A 13,997-nucleotide genomic window follows, 5' to 3' on the forward strand; every position below is an offset into this window, starting at 1 on the left:
TGGTCAAGACATCAAATGCAGACTCTTTTTTTTTTTTTTTGGTGTAGAATGCTGAATCGTGCTACACAGTCAGGGAATCAGATGGACGAACCTACCTATGGTGTATATCCAAAGAACAGTATAACTCAGATTGTACTGCACCAACAATGAAGTTCGTCCATCTTAGTGTGAGCCTGTTCTACGTGGTTTGGTCTTGGTCCACTAGTTGTCATCGATGTAATCATCAGAAGAAATATCATCGATGTAAATCTCAGGAGAAATATCGTGAACCTGCCATTCTTAGTCTAAAGTCCACATTTGAATCCACCTTGAACACCTTTGGAATGTTTTGGAAGGACAAGAACAAGCAGAAAACTAGTTGGAGCTTTGAAAGCTGAGTGGACTAAGATTCTTTTCTCCACATAGCAAAAAAAAAAAAAAAAATAGTAGCAAATGCTCTGAAGAGGATTAGTGATGACATGAAAGTCCGTAGGTATCATACGCGATTTAAAATTCTTTTTTCTAACCATTATTTCTTTATTTATTGTACCAATAATGTTACAGGATGGTGTATGTATGAATATCTTGGAATAATGCAACCCTTCTGGAATTTTTACGCACAAATGTGCCTTTGGTGTGTCGACAATCTAATAACCAAAAAAATCCAACAGTGATTCTGTAGCTGGAAACTACAGAATCGCTGACGACGAGCTGAATGCACAGCTCGTCGTACCTTGTCACGGATGAAAATTCGCGTTTGACGACTCAGCCGAGTGTCATGTCCATAAAAATACAAGATGGTACAGTGGGTCCAGAAACACTGGACAGCGGAAGATCGAAAAAACGTTGCCCAAATCCCGGTTCCTGCTGTTCCATGCCGATGAGTAGATGAGAATATGGTAAAAATAGCATGAATCCATGGACTCATACTGCCAGGTATCAACAATGTAAGTGGCGATGGCAGTGTAATGGCGTGGATTCAATATGGACCAGCAACCTTGTGGCACTCTTTCGACACCTACTGGAAATCTAGGCTTTTTTGAAGGATAAAAAAAATAAATAATAATTATGTACCAGGTATATAATGAGTTGCTGCCCCTCTACTCTGAGACTGATAGTGTCACAGTAGCAGCCGTTAAAAACGTCTTTACTGCATTATTTTTATTGAAAATATAATTTCAGTACAATGAAATACAATGAATGGAATTTTTGATTGTACTAGTGTACAATGAAATCTAAACTGAAGACATCTTTCATAAATTTATAAAACTTCTTTCCAGCCTCAGAATTTAATTCTAGATTGAAATCACCAGCGAGAACTATAGGTATACGATCCAGTGGCTCGTCCAATAATTTTGCACCTTCAATGGAATACGGCATCAAATTCTTGTTTATGAATTTTTGAATTATATCTAACGATATCCTTGGAGTGATGTATATGGCAACTATGAAAACAGATTCACTATTGAATTTGCACAAAGATCCACAAATGTCACCAATTTTATCTGATACCGCTGTCGCATTGCTGCTATTATGTTGTGCAAAGATATGTGGTGTACTGATGATAGTTGAACCTTCACGTTGATATATCACACACCACCACTACGAACATCCAACCTTTTAAATTGGGTCACACATTGTAATGGTTTAAGTAATATATGTTCATCATTATCCAACTACGTTTCACTTAATATCAATATTTTGGGTTGCTGTAAGGTTGTGTCCGTTTCGATATCTCGAACATGGGCCCGTAAACTTTGTACGTTCATTGACGATATAGATATACCACTTTGTATGAAATCTTGCAGTTCATCCTGTAGAGACGATAGCTTATTCTTTTTCAAGCGATCTAGTTCAGCACGAAGTTCTATATTACGAGTAGCTTTGCCGTGGTGAAATCATTGTGGGGATTTGTAATATATAAACTTTGCAACGAGGTCACTCGAGATAACGCCACGTATACAAGTTGCTGTTGATGATCTTTCTCATAATTGTATACAATTTTGTCGAATGTCCCTCCTTGAGATTTATGTATAGCCAAAGCACAAACTAAAGGAAATTGTGTACGTCTACAAGTTAATTCCTATTGTTCTTGAATGGAATCGTAGTTGATCGTTTTATAATAGGGTACCACATATTGTTTATAACGAGATTGAAGGTTATGTCCTATTTTTGACTCAGGAAATTCATCCATACTCGTTTAACTGTTTCGTCGTCCTCAAATCCGAAATTTACTAAAGTACCGATTGCACTGTTGTAGTAATCATGTAATGGTAGAATGTAGTAGTAGTAGTGGCGGCGGCATGTGATGCAAGAAAGCATGTGTATGAGCTTATGCAGCATTAGCCAAAAAGAAAAAAAAATCGCGCCATTCCCTCCAAATGCCTGTCCAGTTCCTCCTTAAATTTATTCAACCTATCAACTTCCACAACGACAGATGGAAGTTTGTTCCAGCAATTAACCACCCGCTGGCTAAAGGAAAATTTCCGCACATCTATTCTACATCTGTCTTTTCTTAATTTGAATTTATGCCCCCTTAGGTTCGTAATCTGAACAAGTGGAAGGATCCCATCAGAATTCAGCGTGCTCAACCCATTCAAGGCCTTATATACCTCAATCAGATCACCGCGCAGGTACCTAGTCCCCAGCCACTGCAATTTGCAGAACTTAAGCCTCTCTTGGTAAGAGAATCCCTTCATTCCCCTCACCAATCTTGTTGCCCTTCTCTGTACACACTGAAGTAAATCTACATCCTTCCTAAAATGAGGCCTCCAGACCTGTACGCAGTACTCAAGGCATGGCTGACCATTGCCTTATACAGAGGGATAATCACCTCCTTTTCCCTGATAGCAAAATTCCTATATATCATTGGCAAAACCCCATGACCTGTCCTGGCGGCCTGTCTGCATTGCTCAGAAAACTTCATATCTGCCTGCACAATTACTCCCAGGTCTTTTTCATTTTCTACCACCTTAAGTGTAGTACCACACAGTTGGTACGTTTCTCTCGAGTTACTTCTACCCATATGCAGTACTTTGCATTTGTCAAGGTTAAACTTCAGTTGCCACTTCTTAGCCCATCTGCCCAAATTATCTAGATTCTGTTGCAGTAGCACACTGCCATTACTGTCATTAACAACCCTGCCAACCTTTGTATCATCTGCAAACTTCGACATTAAGCCTGATATACCTTCATCGATAAATATACAAAACAACAGTGGACCCAACACCGAACTCTGTGGGAATCCACTAATAACATTAGTCCACGAAGAGCAGCACCCTCTGTCTTCCCCCACTTAACCATCCTTTTATCCATTGTAGCAACTTACCCTTAATACCATTCTGCTCCAATTTGTACAATAGTCTTTCATGCGCAACAGTGTCAAAAGCTTTCCTGAAATCCAAATCGATTATATCAAAATTATTTTTTGCATTCAGTTCCTTTCTAACCACATCATAATATCCTATCAAATTTGTCAGACAAGACTTTCCCTTAACAAACCCATGCTGTGTCTGAATTATTGCAGCAGTCTTCTCTAGATGATCCTGCAGTGCATCTTTAACCAGTGACTCCATTATTTTACCCGTAACAGAAGTTAAACTAATTGGTCTGTAATTACTCGTGTCACACTTCGATCCCCTTTTGTGAATTGGGGATACATTTGCACATCTCCAGTCCGTGGGAACCTCCCCTGAGTCCAAGGATGCTCTCATAATTATAGCCAAGGGTTTGCTTAGTTGCTTTGCCGCCTCCTTTAATATAACTGGATAGATTCCATCCACCCCAGGTGCTTTTCTTATGTATAACTTCAACAATTTCTCCTCCACTTTGCTCTCAGTTATTACAAAATCATTAAGTATCCTGCTACAATTTGATAACCTTCTGCCATTTCCAAACCTTAACTCCTCGTGAGTGAATGTAGATGCAAAATACTCATTCAGTTTGCTATCTGGGCAGGATCATCAACAGTCAATCCATCGATATCAAGTGGACCAATTAGATTCATCCCCTTCCTATTGGAGTTTATATAAGTAAAGAAATCCTTGCTGTTTTTTTTGGCATCTTTTGCCAAGGATTTCTCGTAATCTGCCTTACCTCCTTTGTGACCTGATTACAGACTAGCTTATATCTACCATAGGCTTCTGAGTCGCTTGATAATTTATATGCATCCCATGCATTTTTCTTCTCTGTTATGAGTCTCATTAGTTCATTTGATAACCATTTAGGCCTAAACCTTGAACAGTATTTCTGAATAGGTATGAAACTTTTAGTAGCTTCCACGATTAATTCCTTGGATGCTTCCCACTTAGAATTAACTGTGGTAACATCGTTAGTTGATCCCACTGTAGAGAATTTAAAAAGTTTCTGAGACCAATGTACTTACCTTTACGGAAGCAAAAACCCTTTCCTTTACCCCTGATGGTAATTATATCTTTAAGTAAATCCCACATCAGTACACTATGATCACTGCCACCTAATGGTTCCTTTATCTGCAAATTCCTAATACACGAATGATCACTGCTGATAACCAGATCAAGAGTATTACTCTCTCCGGTTGCCCCTCCAACATGCTGCTGCAGATTAATCATCCAATAAATCCACAAAAGTCTGACTATTGTGTGAGTGACCAACCCACAAGTTCCAGTCAATATCTGGGAAGTTGAAATCCCCCATTATAAGACATTCTGATTTACTGGCCCACTCTATTTCTCTGTACAATTGTTCATTGTACTCATTCGAGTCATTCGGCCTATAACACACTCCTACTCTAATTTTTGCTTTCGCAGTGCTTATGTCACACCAAACTGACTCAACAGTGCACTGTTCATCTCTATCAACTGGATGCACTTCTTTTGATTTTATGTTTTTCTTAATTAACAGCATAAAACCTCCTCCCTTTCTATCCTTTCTGTACATATTGTACTCCCCAAATTCCAGTTCTGCATTCCTTATATCTGTGTGACACCATGTCTCTGCTATCCCAACAATATCCGCCTTTGATGTCTTGACCATACTTCAAATTCATCAAATTTATTTACTATACTTCTAGCATTGGTATACATGCAAGCATACATGCTCCTATTCCTAGTTACCCTAACACATCCCATATACCCACCTATTTCAGGATGACTGCCATTCGTCCCTGAAACCCCCAACACCCCTCGCTCCAGGTCGCTACTTATTCTAATATAAGTTGTGCAAGAATCACCTTCACCTCTTCCTACGGCTACTGTTAAACTATTAGTCCTTGTATCCCCCCAAGCTAGCAGTTTTCCGACCCACCTAGCGCTGCCTCGACAGCATCAGCAAATATTCTTGCACCCTTTCTATTTAAGTGTATCCCATCCCTGTAGAAGCAGTCTCTCCTGTTAACAAGTACAGTCCAGGCTGAAAAAAATTCTACCCCTTGAGCCTTGCACAATCTTTCCAGGGCCGAATTGATCGACAATTCAATACCGATTTAATTCAATCGGTATTGAATGTATCCACAATACATTCAATACCGAAATGAATGTATGGAAGGAAGTCTTGCAGTTTCAGTCACTGACATTTTCCGAATTTTATTTCGAATCCCTTGCGTACATAAATTAGTAGCATCTTCTTTGGTAACAAATCTCGATTCTATAATTTTAAGTTCATCTGGTAATAACGCTTCTCCATTCCCTATTTTTGTAAGAATTTTAGAAAATGTACTATCGGACTGTCGAACAACTTGTACTAATTCATGAAATTGTAGTGAATGCCATAATTCTGGAGCAATCTCTCTAATCACTTATTTATAAATTCTTTCGATTCCGAGAACGAGTAACGTTAACTGTTTTTCATAATGATTTAAATTTAATTTGCAAATTTTCTGCGGTACGCATTCGCATAATTTTTATTGCCATATATAGAAAATGTTGGAGAGTTACTCCACGACGATCAGATCTACGAATTTCACTCGATGTCATCATAAAGGGAGTCATTTTCAATCCATTTTTAAATTTTCGTGCATGTTCCCAATATATAGCTGGAAAAGAAAGTTCTTCTGCATGTATATGAAATATGAAACTTGTTGGAGATGATTTCTGACCTGGTGCTATACATAAATATTTATCTTCAGACCATAATAATGTTTGTTGTTGAATTAACAATAGTTCATCATCATTGTTGACAGGTTCCACAACTGCATCTGAATGTTCCTGTTCACTATCATCATTTGCCCCCAAGAAATCGTCACCCACTTTCATGCCGTACAATTTATACAAAAATTTAATCTTCTCTAGAAATCCTTGAACCAAATTAAGTGGCGATTTTTTTTTTTTTTTATCTCACAATTGATAAATGAAAACAGACGAAATATATTTTCTATGAGTTAAGATTTTGAAATGAAGTCGACCACTATATATAATTTTATGATTTTTCAACTAGTAAGCAGACGATGAGCTGTTGATTGTAAGATTCTTTTGCCGATTACACTCGACTGACTCCACTACGTCAGACCGTTAGGTGATCATTAGTTACAATAGGTTATGGGAGCCGCCAGCCTACTACAGGCCCATTGCTGACACCACGACACAGGACTCTACGCCTCAATTGGGCGAAAGAACATCGGCAGTGGACGTTGGCTGATTGGAAACAGGTCTCCTGGTCCGATGAGTCCCGTTTCCAGTTGTTTCGAGCGAACGGGAGGGTGCGTATCTGGCGGACCGCACGAAGCTATGCACCTGTCATGTCAACAAGGAACTGTTCAGGCAGGTGGACGGTCGATAATGGTCTGGGGCGTGTTCAACTGGCACACATTGGGACCTCTGGTATGTCTAGACACATCTCTGAACGGTCCAGGTTACGTCGTTCCTGGCAGACCATCTGCATCCCTTCATGGTCTTCGTTCATCCACAGGGCAATGGACTCTTCCAGCAGGACAATGCGCCTCCCCACAGAGCCGTGGTGAGTAGAACATGGTTCGAAGAGCATTCCGCAGGTTTTACCACCATTGGGGAATGGCCTCCCGTTTATCGGATATTACCCCTGTGGAGCATCTTTGGGATGCTGTGGAAAAGTCCGTTCGAGCTTTGGATCCTTCACCCAGGAATGCGACGGAATTATGGACAGAGGTGCAGCAGCAACATGGATGGAAATACCTGTGGAACGCTTTTGTGAACTAGTGGACTCAATGCCTCACCATGTGACTGCATTTATCCGGGAGAAAGGTGGGCATACCCATTACTAGGTAGGTATCCCATGATTTCTGTCCACTCAGTGTAGATCACTATGTTTATACTTTTTATACAGATAGATCCCTTGAAAATTTCCGAGATTTCCACGAATTTTTGAGAATAATCTGAGAGTCATGAAGCTTTTTGACAGCGTCTGCCAAAACTGATGATAGGTTTACGAAAAATTTGTTCTCTGCTGCACTGTTAACATAAGTTACTTTTACTTAATCGCTAGTTAAAACAAAATTGTGATATTAGTGAATGCCACGTGCCACGAAAATCTTGCGTACACCTTGGGCACGCTTGCCATAGGTCAGCTGGCTCTAATATACCATTCGCTCTGCTATCTTTGGGACTATATGTTATTTTTTCCATAACTACAACAGTGAGAGCGTCGATTATTATTATAAAGAATTAAACTACAAATATATGGATATTTTACTATATAACAATCACTTGATCAATTCATTTTAATGTATTTAATATATTTGTCTACGGCATACAGTTGAGAGGCAGTGGATGCTCCATATTTTTACACACTACTGTGGGGGTGTGTGCACACACACACACCAGCTAATATACTCCAATGTGGATCCTCCAAGACAGTAGAGTTGTCACTCATTTGTATTCTATCTCGTAAAATGCTGGAGGAATTCTTAAAGGTCTCTTCAATCAGGGCTGTAGTTAGCCGATATCAGACGAAGGGAGCAAAGTTTCCATGTGAGTTACTCTGTTTTGTTTGTTTGTTTTTTTTCAGCTCAGAGCATAACAGATCAAAGCAGTATGGCCTAAAATGCTGATGCTCCATAAAGCTGCTACCATCACACTGGTACTTGTATATGGAAAGGACTTGACGAGCCTATATATTAATTCTACGCTGCTTAGATCATGACAGTAAAACTCAATGATTTTGATTTCATATTTGTGGTTAGTATCGGGACATCCAGCCATAAATTTCAATTCAGTAATCGTCAGATCAAGTTTATTCATGGCCAGCTACGATTTTTGCATAGTAGTTTCAAATGGCAAGAATTTCCTTCAATTGCCATTAGGTGTAAGTTGAAATGAAACGAAAGAGAACACTTAGCTGCTTGCGTAATGCATTTTTTGGAAAGAGAGAGGGAAAGAAAGATTAAGCATTCAGATCCTGAGCGTTGTTACGTAAATTTTGGCAGACGTCCAAAATATCGCTTTTGATATTTTAATGCTTCCGCCCAAGTTAAAAATGCATTAAGCTTCGGTAAGTAGCAAACCTGTGGAGTTAAAAATATCTTTCTTCTTACTTGTGCAATATTAACGTCAAGAAGCAACAATTATTTTGCAACTGTTTCAATTTGGCATTTGTCCTGTTGCAAATGAAGTTCATGCATTCATACACAAAAGGTCACCAGCTAACAGACCAAACATTGCACGTTCTGCACAAAATAGATTGTGCAGAATGTGCACATATTACAAAAGTTATGCATTTTATATTTATTTTTAATGTTTTATTTATATTTTTACATATATATTTTTTAATTCTAAAAAAAATTGCTATAAAAATTTTAAATTGTAAGAACCTGTGAGCATCACAATTTCCCAAACCAATGATTATCAACCTAGGAGGCGCTAGTGAGGCCCTGTTCCATGCATTGGAACCAAGCATTCATATTTTTATATAGTTTTTTTATATTTAAAATAAATATACTTCTAGGATTGATAACTATCATTATTGAAAAACATTTTTATTCTTAGCTTTTGTTGTTCTTGTTTTTATTTTTAAAAGCAAGAAAGTTCGGCAGATGAGCTGAGAAGTGGCAACTGAAGTTTAACATTGACAAATGCGAATTACTGCATATAGGTAGAAGTAACCCCAGAGAAACGTACCAACTGTGTGGTACTACACTTAAGGTGGTAGAAAATGAAAAAGACCTGGGAGTAATTGTGCAGTCAGATATGAAGTTTTCTGAGCAGTGCAGACAGGCTGCCAGATCAGGTCAATGATATACAGGAATTTTGCTAGTAGGGAAGAGGAGGTGTTATCCCTTTGTATAAGGAAATGGGCAGGACTAGCCTTGAGTACAGATCTGGAGGCCTCATTTTAGGAAGAATGTAGAGTTGTTTGAGCGAGTACAGAGAAGGGCAACAAGATTGGTGAGGGTGAAGAAGGAGTCCTCTTGCCAAGAAAGACTAAGTTCTGCAAATTGTAGCATCTGGAGACTAGGCACCTGCGAGGTGAACTGATTTAGGCCTTGAATACGTTGAGCAGGCTCAATTCTGATGGGATTCTTCCGCTTGCTCAGATTACGAACCCGAGAAGGCATGAATTCAAATTGAGGAAAGACAGTTGTAGAATAGATGTGCTTTTAGCCAGCGAGTAATTGAATCCTGGAACAAACTTCCATCTGTCGTTGTGGAAGGTGATAGCTTAAATATAAATTCAAGGAGGAACTGTAAAAACTTTTAGAGGAAAAGATGTGCGAATTTTTTTTTTTTTTTTTTCTTTTTGCTGATGCTACATAAGCTCATGCGCTTGCATCACATGCCTCTACTACTAAATAATATTAAAGTTTACTGAGTGACAGCTATTCGGGAATCCCCCCCTTTTTTTTTATAATTTATTCCGTCTGCGAAGCACAACCGAGCTTTTAAATCATTATAAAACGTTTTAGAAAATATCCATTCACTTCTACGCGCTTTTTCTCTTAATATTTAGAAATGAGAAGAAATGTTTCTGGATATAAGTGGGTAGGACGGATTAGGCGAAAGCGATTACCCATTTTTGTCCGGATATTGACGTTAGTTCCTCGAAAGAGATGCTATTTTTGCCCATTCGTCTGTAAACTACCTTTCATTAGAATATCCTATATACAACGCGTCATGGTTTGGCGAACTGAATACGAAAATAATGAACTCACGGTTGTACGAAAATGGCGTATTTCTTGGACTTGAAGAGAAAATGTGAACAAATGGAGCAAACCAGTATATTGCTTGAAAAGGGATGGACGATCATGTGGTCTATCTTTTGCTATAACTATGTTATAACCATTTAATATTTTAGGGTTACCTTCTGAGTTAGGGCCGAATGTTTTGCATCCAGAGTACGCCTCTTTTTCTCGTGCCTCGCGTTTAGCACAGTGGCTACGAACGCGTTCTTCTACCTACACAATGTGAAAAATACCTGCGTTTGAGTCCCATGATGATGGAAGTTTTATGACTTCTTATTTTAAATCCATGGCCAAGTTAGTCGGTCTCGGGAAAGTTTTTAACCCTTTCGGAATTTTTTTTTTTCTTTCATAGATTAAGATAAAGGACTTTGTCCTTCCCTGACCTTATCTATAAAAATATTGGCGTATCATGCCGTCTTATAGTAAGACTGTAAATCCAATTGAAATTTCTTCCAAAAGCAACAAGGCTTTCTCTTTCTTATTTTATAATAGTGTCATACCTATTTGAATAACAATAGATATCATGCATGAAGAATTACTGAATAAACAGCGTTATGGGAAGAATGAGCTAGATGTGAGGTAAAATCGCTATTTGGAAAAATACTATGAACACAAAATGGGGTCGCGTGGTCAAGGTGCTTGCGGTACTAATTCAATTATCTGCATTTGAGGTCAAGTCAACACGTTTTATAATATTCGTAGGGAACACACACAAAATGTAACCTTATTAGATCAAACTTAGGTCTTAAAATAAGGGAATTATTGCTCAATCCAAATTGGGTTTCTAAATTTATCAGAAGTCCATAACATTCTACATGCCAGTTCCTTTAAAAAACAGGTCACTATTCCATATATCAGAGCGATTTCTATAGCTGAAGTAGCTCTTTATATCTCTTCTGGGGAATGCTTATCTGAATTGGAAATTTAATGTCAAAATTCTACACAAGATTATTGTTATAAGAGTGAGTCAATAAGAAAGTGAATATCAGCATAAATTCAAAACGGTTTAAAAACAAATCGGTTTTGTTTTTCTTGCAAACACTACTGAACGTTTTCATTAGGGCCAGTGAGAGAAAAATATTTTCTCTCACTGATTGCGTATGAATTCGATCTATCGAAATCATATTATAGAATAAATAATCAGAAAGTTTTTGTGAATCATTCGACATCCTATTCTTAAATAAAACCAAAATTATTGGGGCCAACAATGAATGGTCCGGTGTCCAAAACAAAAACATGGCGTCTAGCATCTCTGAAAAACTCTTTTGATCCTTTCTTGGGTGAAGTTCGCTTCTTGGGAATGTCATGAGTCACACACTCTTCTAGCCCGTTGATTACATACTGAAATGTCGTTAACATTCTCTCCCCAAAAAACATTCTTCAGGAAGTTCTTCGTGTCATTATCTTCTTAATAGCCTTACAATAAAATAATTGTGGCTCATTATTACATTATCACGGCATTACTACGTTGGCCATAGAGGTGGAGGGACTTGAATAAAGGTTAGAGGGAAATAAACGGTACTGGACTACATTTTTTTTTGTTAGGGGAGGGGCAGGTCAAGAGGAAGGGGAAGTCAAAAAGAAATAAACGATTGCAATTTGCGTTCATGTAAGCGCTGACAGCAGTCAAAGGTCATATGGGCGTATGAAGAAAAATGTTTTAAGGGAAAGAACAAACTAGAAATATCATCATACCAATCCTTGAGTTGGATAGAATTAAATAATGGAATAATTAGTAGTCACAATATATTTATTAAGTATTTCGTTAATTAGTAGCAGATTTATCCAATTTAATTGACTGTGGGCAAAGTTCTGCCTATTTTGGTAAGAACCGGTGTTAAACAGGTATGCACTTTGTTCGGATAGGTTTTTCATTGCTTGATATTGCCACAGTTAGGATGAGGTACTCAGTATTTGTCTGTCCTGTTGAATCGTTCGAAGTCCAAGCGATGCTGTCAGCACCATTTGAGTTGGGCAAACCAGACGAATGAAACGAATTCTACAACCCCATACCACTGGAGTGAAGAAGTGAATTTCAGCATTGTGCATGTTATTCACCAATAACATGTAGCTTAAAAACTGATGAGCATGCGCATTTTTACCTTCGGCGTAAAATGGTATTTATTTTGGTTTAGAGTGAAATGGGTTCTAGCGCTCTTATGATTTTTGAAGTTAGCATCTTAGATGGGAGATGGTGTATAGACTGTAGCGTCCAGTATTCATCCACGTTGATGATTCCATTTGATAAACTTGGAGGGGAGAGGGTTTTCTGGAAAAAAATTATCTGGCAGGAGGATTTTTCGGACAGTTAAATTTGATAGGTTTCAGGTTTTTATATGGTGATAGTACAGTGTTAATGAATTGGAACTTGGATCATTGTAATGGGTAGGACGTCACACATACTTCACACCTTATATCATAAGGTATATATACAATATGTGTGACTTCCTACTCAGCTCATAAAAGTTCTGCCCCTCAAGAAGGGATTTGAACCCAGGTCTTCTACACTGTGGGGAGAGGCTCCAATTATGACTAATGTGTTAATATTGAGGGCCCGCTTCTGGAATGGAGAAACCAACATATCATTTGGCCATCAAAGTGCTTTCAATAACAACGATAGGTATACTCTATTGTAGGTGTGGCTCACAAAAATGCACCCCCTAATGTAGGGTGAATGACCGTTCCTCTCTACTTTACCAGACACCAATGCACCCATCACTGGCTCCTGCACAGAATCAAGACTTTTCATCGAGGTCTATGTTATTCACTCCATTAGAGGAAACTGAATATCGAAACTTTATGGCCCTTAACAACGATGTTTTATTCTCACACAAATACAGATTAGTTTTACTGGAGAGGGCGTTGTCCGATAATCTTTGTAACAAAGGTATAAAACATCCAGAATACCTCCTATATCGGGTGAATAGGTCTCACAAGTAGTAATTATGGCCACAATCTTTGGTTGGTTTTGAAACAGAAATATTTGATCGTAGTTCATTGTCGCTCACGGCCATCGGCGAAAATACCATTTCGGGTCACCACAGAAGAGTTGCCTTTCCACTATTGGGGTTAGTTCACCGATTTCACTCCGGAGAGCTTAATAAATTACTTTTTCAAGTTTCTTTTAAATTATTCGATTTCAAATTTGATAACATTTCAAAGTGGAATGTTTATGCACCTGAAAATCTTATTTTTTTTTTAAAGTTAAATCTTGTTTTACAAAAATCTAATTATGACGGGGACCAACCGGTTTTACCATGTTCACATTTACATTCTGATTTTGAGATAGAAGTTTAACATCGTCTGACCAAATTGCTCTCATTAAACGAGCCTACCGAAAGGAGACAATAAAGTTGAGTAGCCTAATTTATTTGAAGAAATGGTAAATATATAGCTGCCTAAGTTATGAATCCAGTCTCAAGTATTGCAGCAGCTAGCCAACGGAAGGAGCATTAAACAAAAAACCATGTAAGCGTGTAGGATGCCATAAAATTGTGCTCGCTACCAAAAACTCTCCATTATCCAACAAGCGGTAGAATCCCTCACATCCCCTGCGAACGAGTAATACAATATACATGAAGTGTGCAGTAAAAAGACTGTCCCAAATGGCCGACTAAGTACTTAGAGCGTAAGCAATTTTGTAAGAGACACTAGATGGGGCCCATCGTGGAATGATGCATCGTTATCTGCCACCTCTTTCTTTCGTTCCTGCTATGGGCTATTTGTATATACCGTTCTTTATTTATTCATTCAAAAAGGTACATTACCCATCCGGTTATCAGCGCATGTGTAGGATCCTGCAGCTAAAGTCTGTAGGTGGACAAAGTTTTAGTAAGCATTATCGACTGACAATCTCTAAATGCTTGTCTTAAAAAGTTAAGTTCTTTATTGA

This window comes from Mastigoproctus giganteus, chromosome 12 (assembly GCF_048544385.1).
Source record: "Mastigoproctus giganteus isolate SK-2022 chromosome 12, ASM4854438v1, whole genome shotgun sequence".
Lineage (NCBI taxonomy): Eukaryota > Metazoa > Arthropoda > Arachnida > Uropygi > Thelyphonidae > Mastigoproctus > Mastigoproctus giganteus.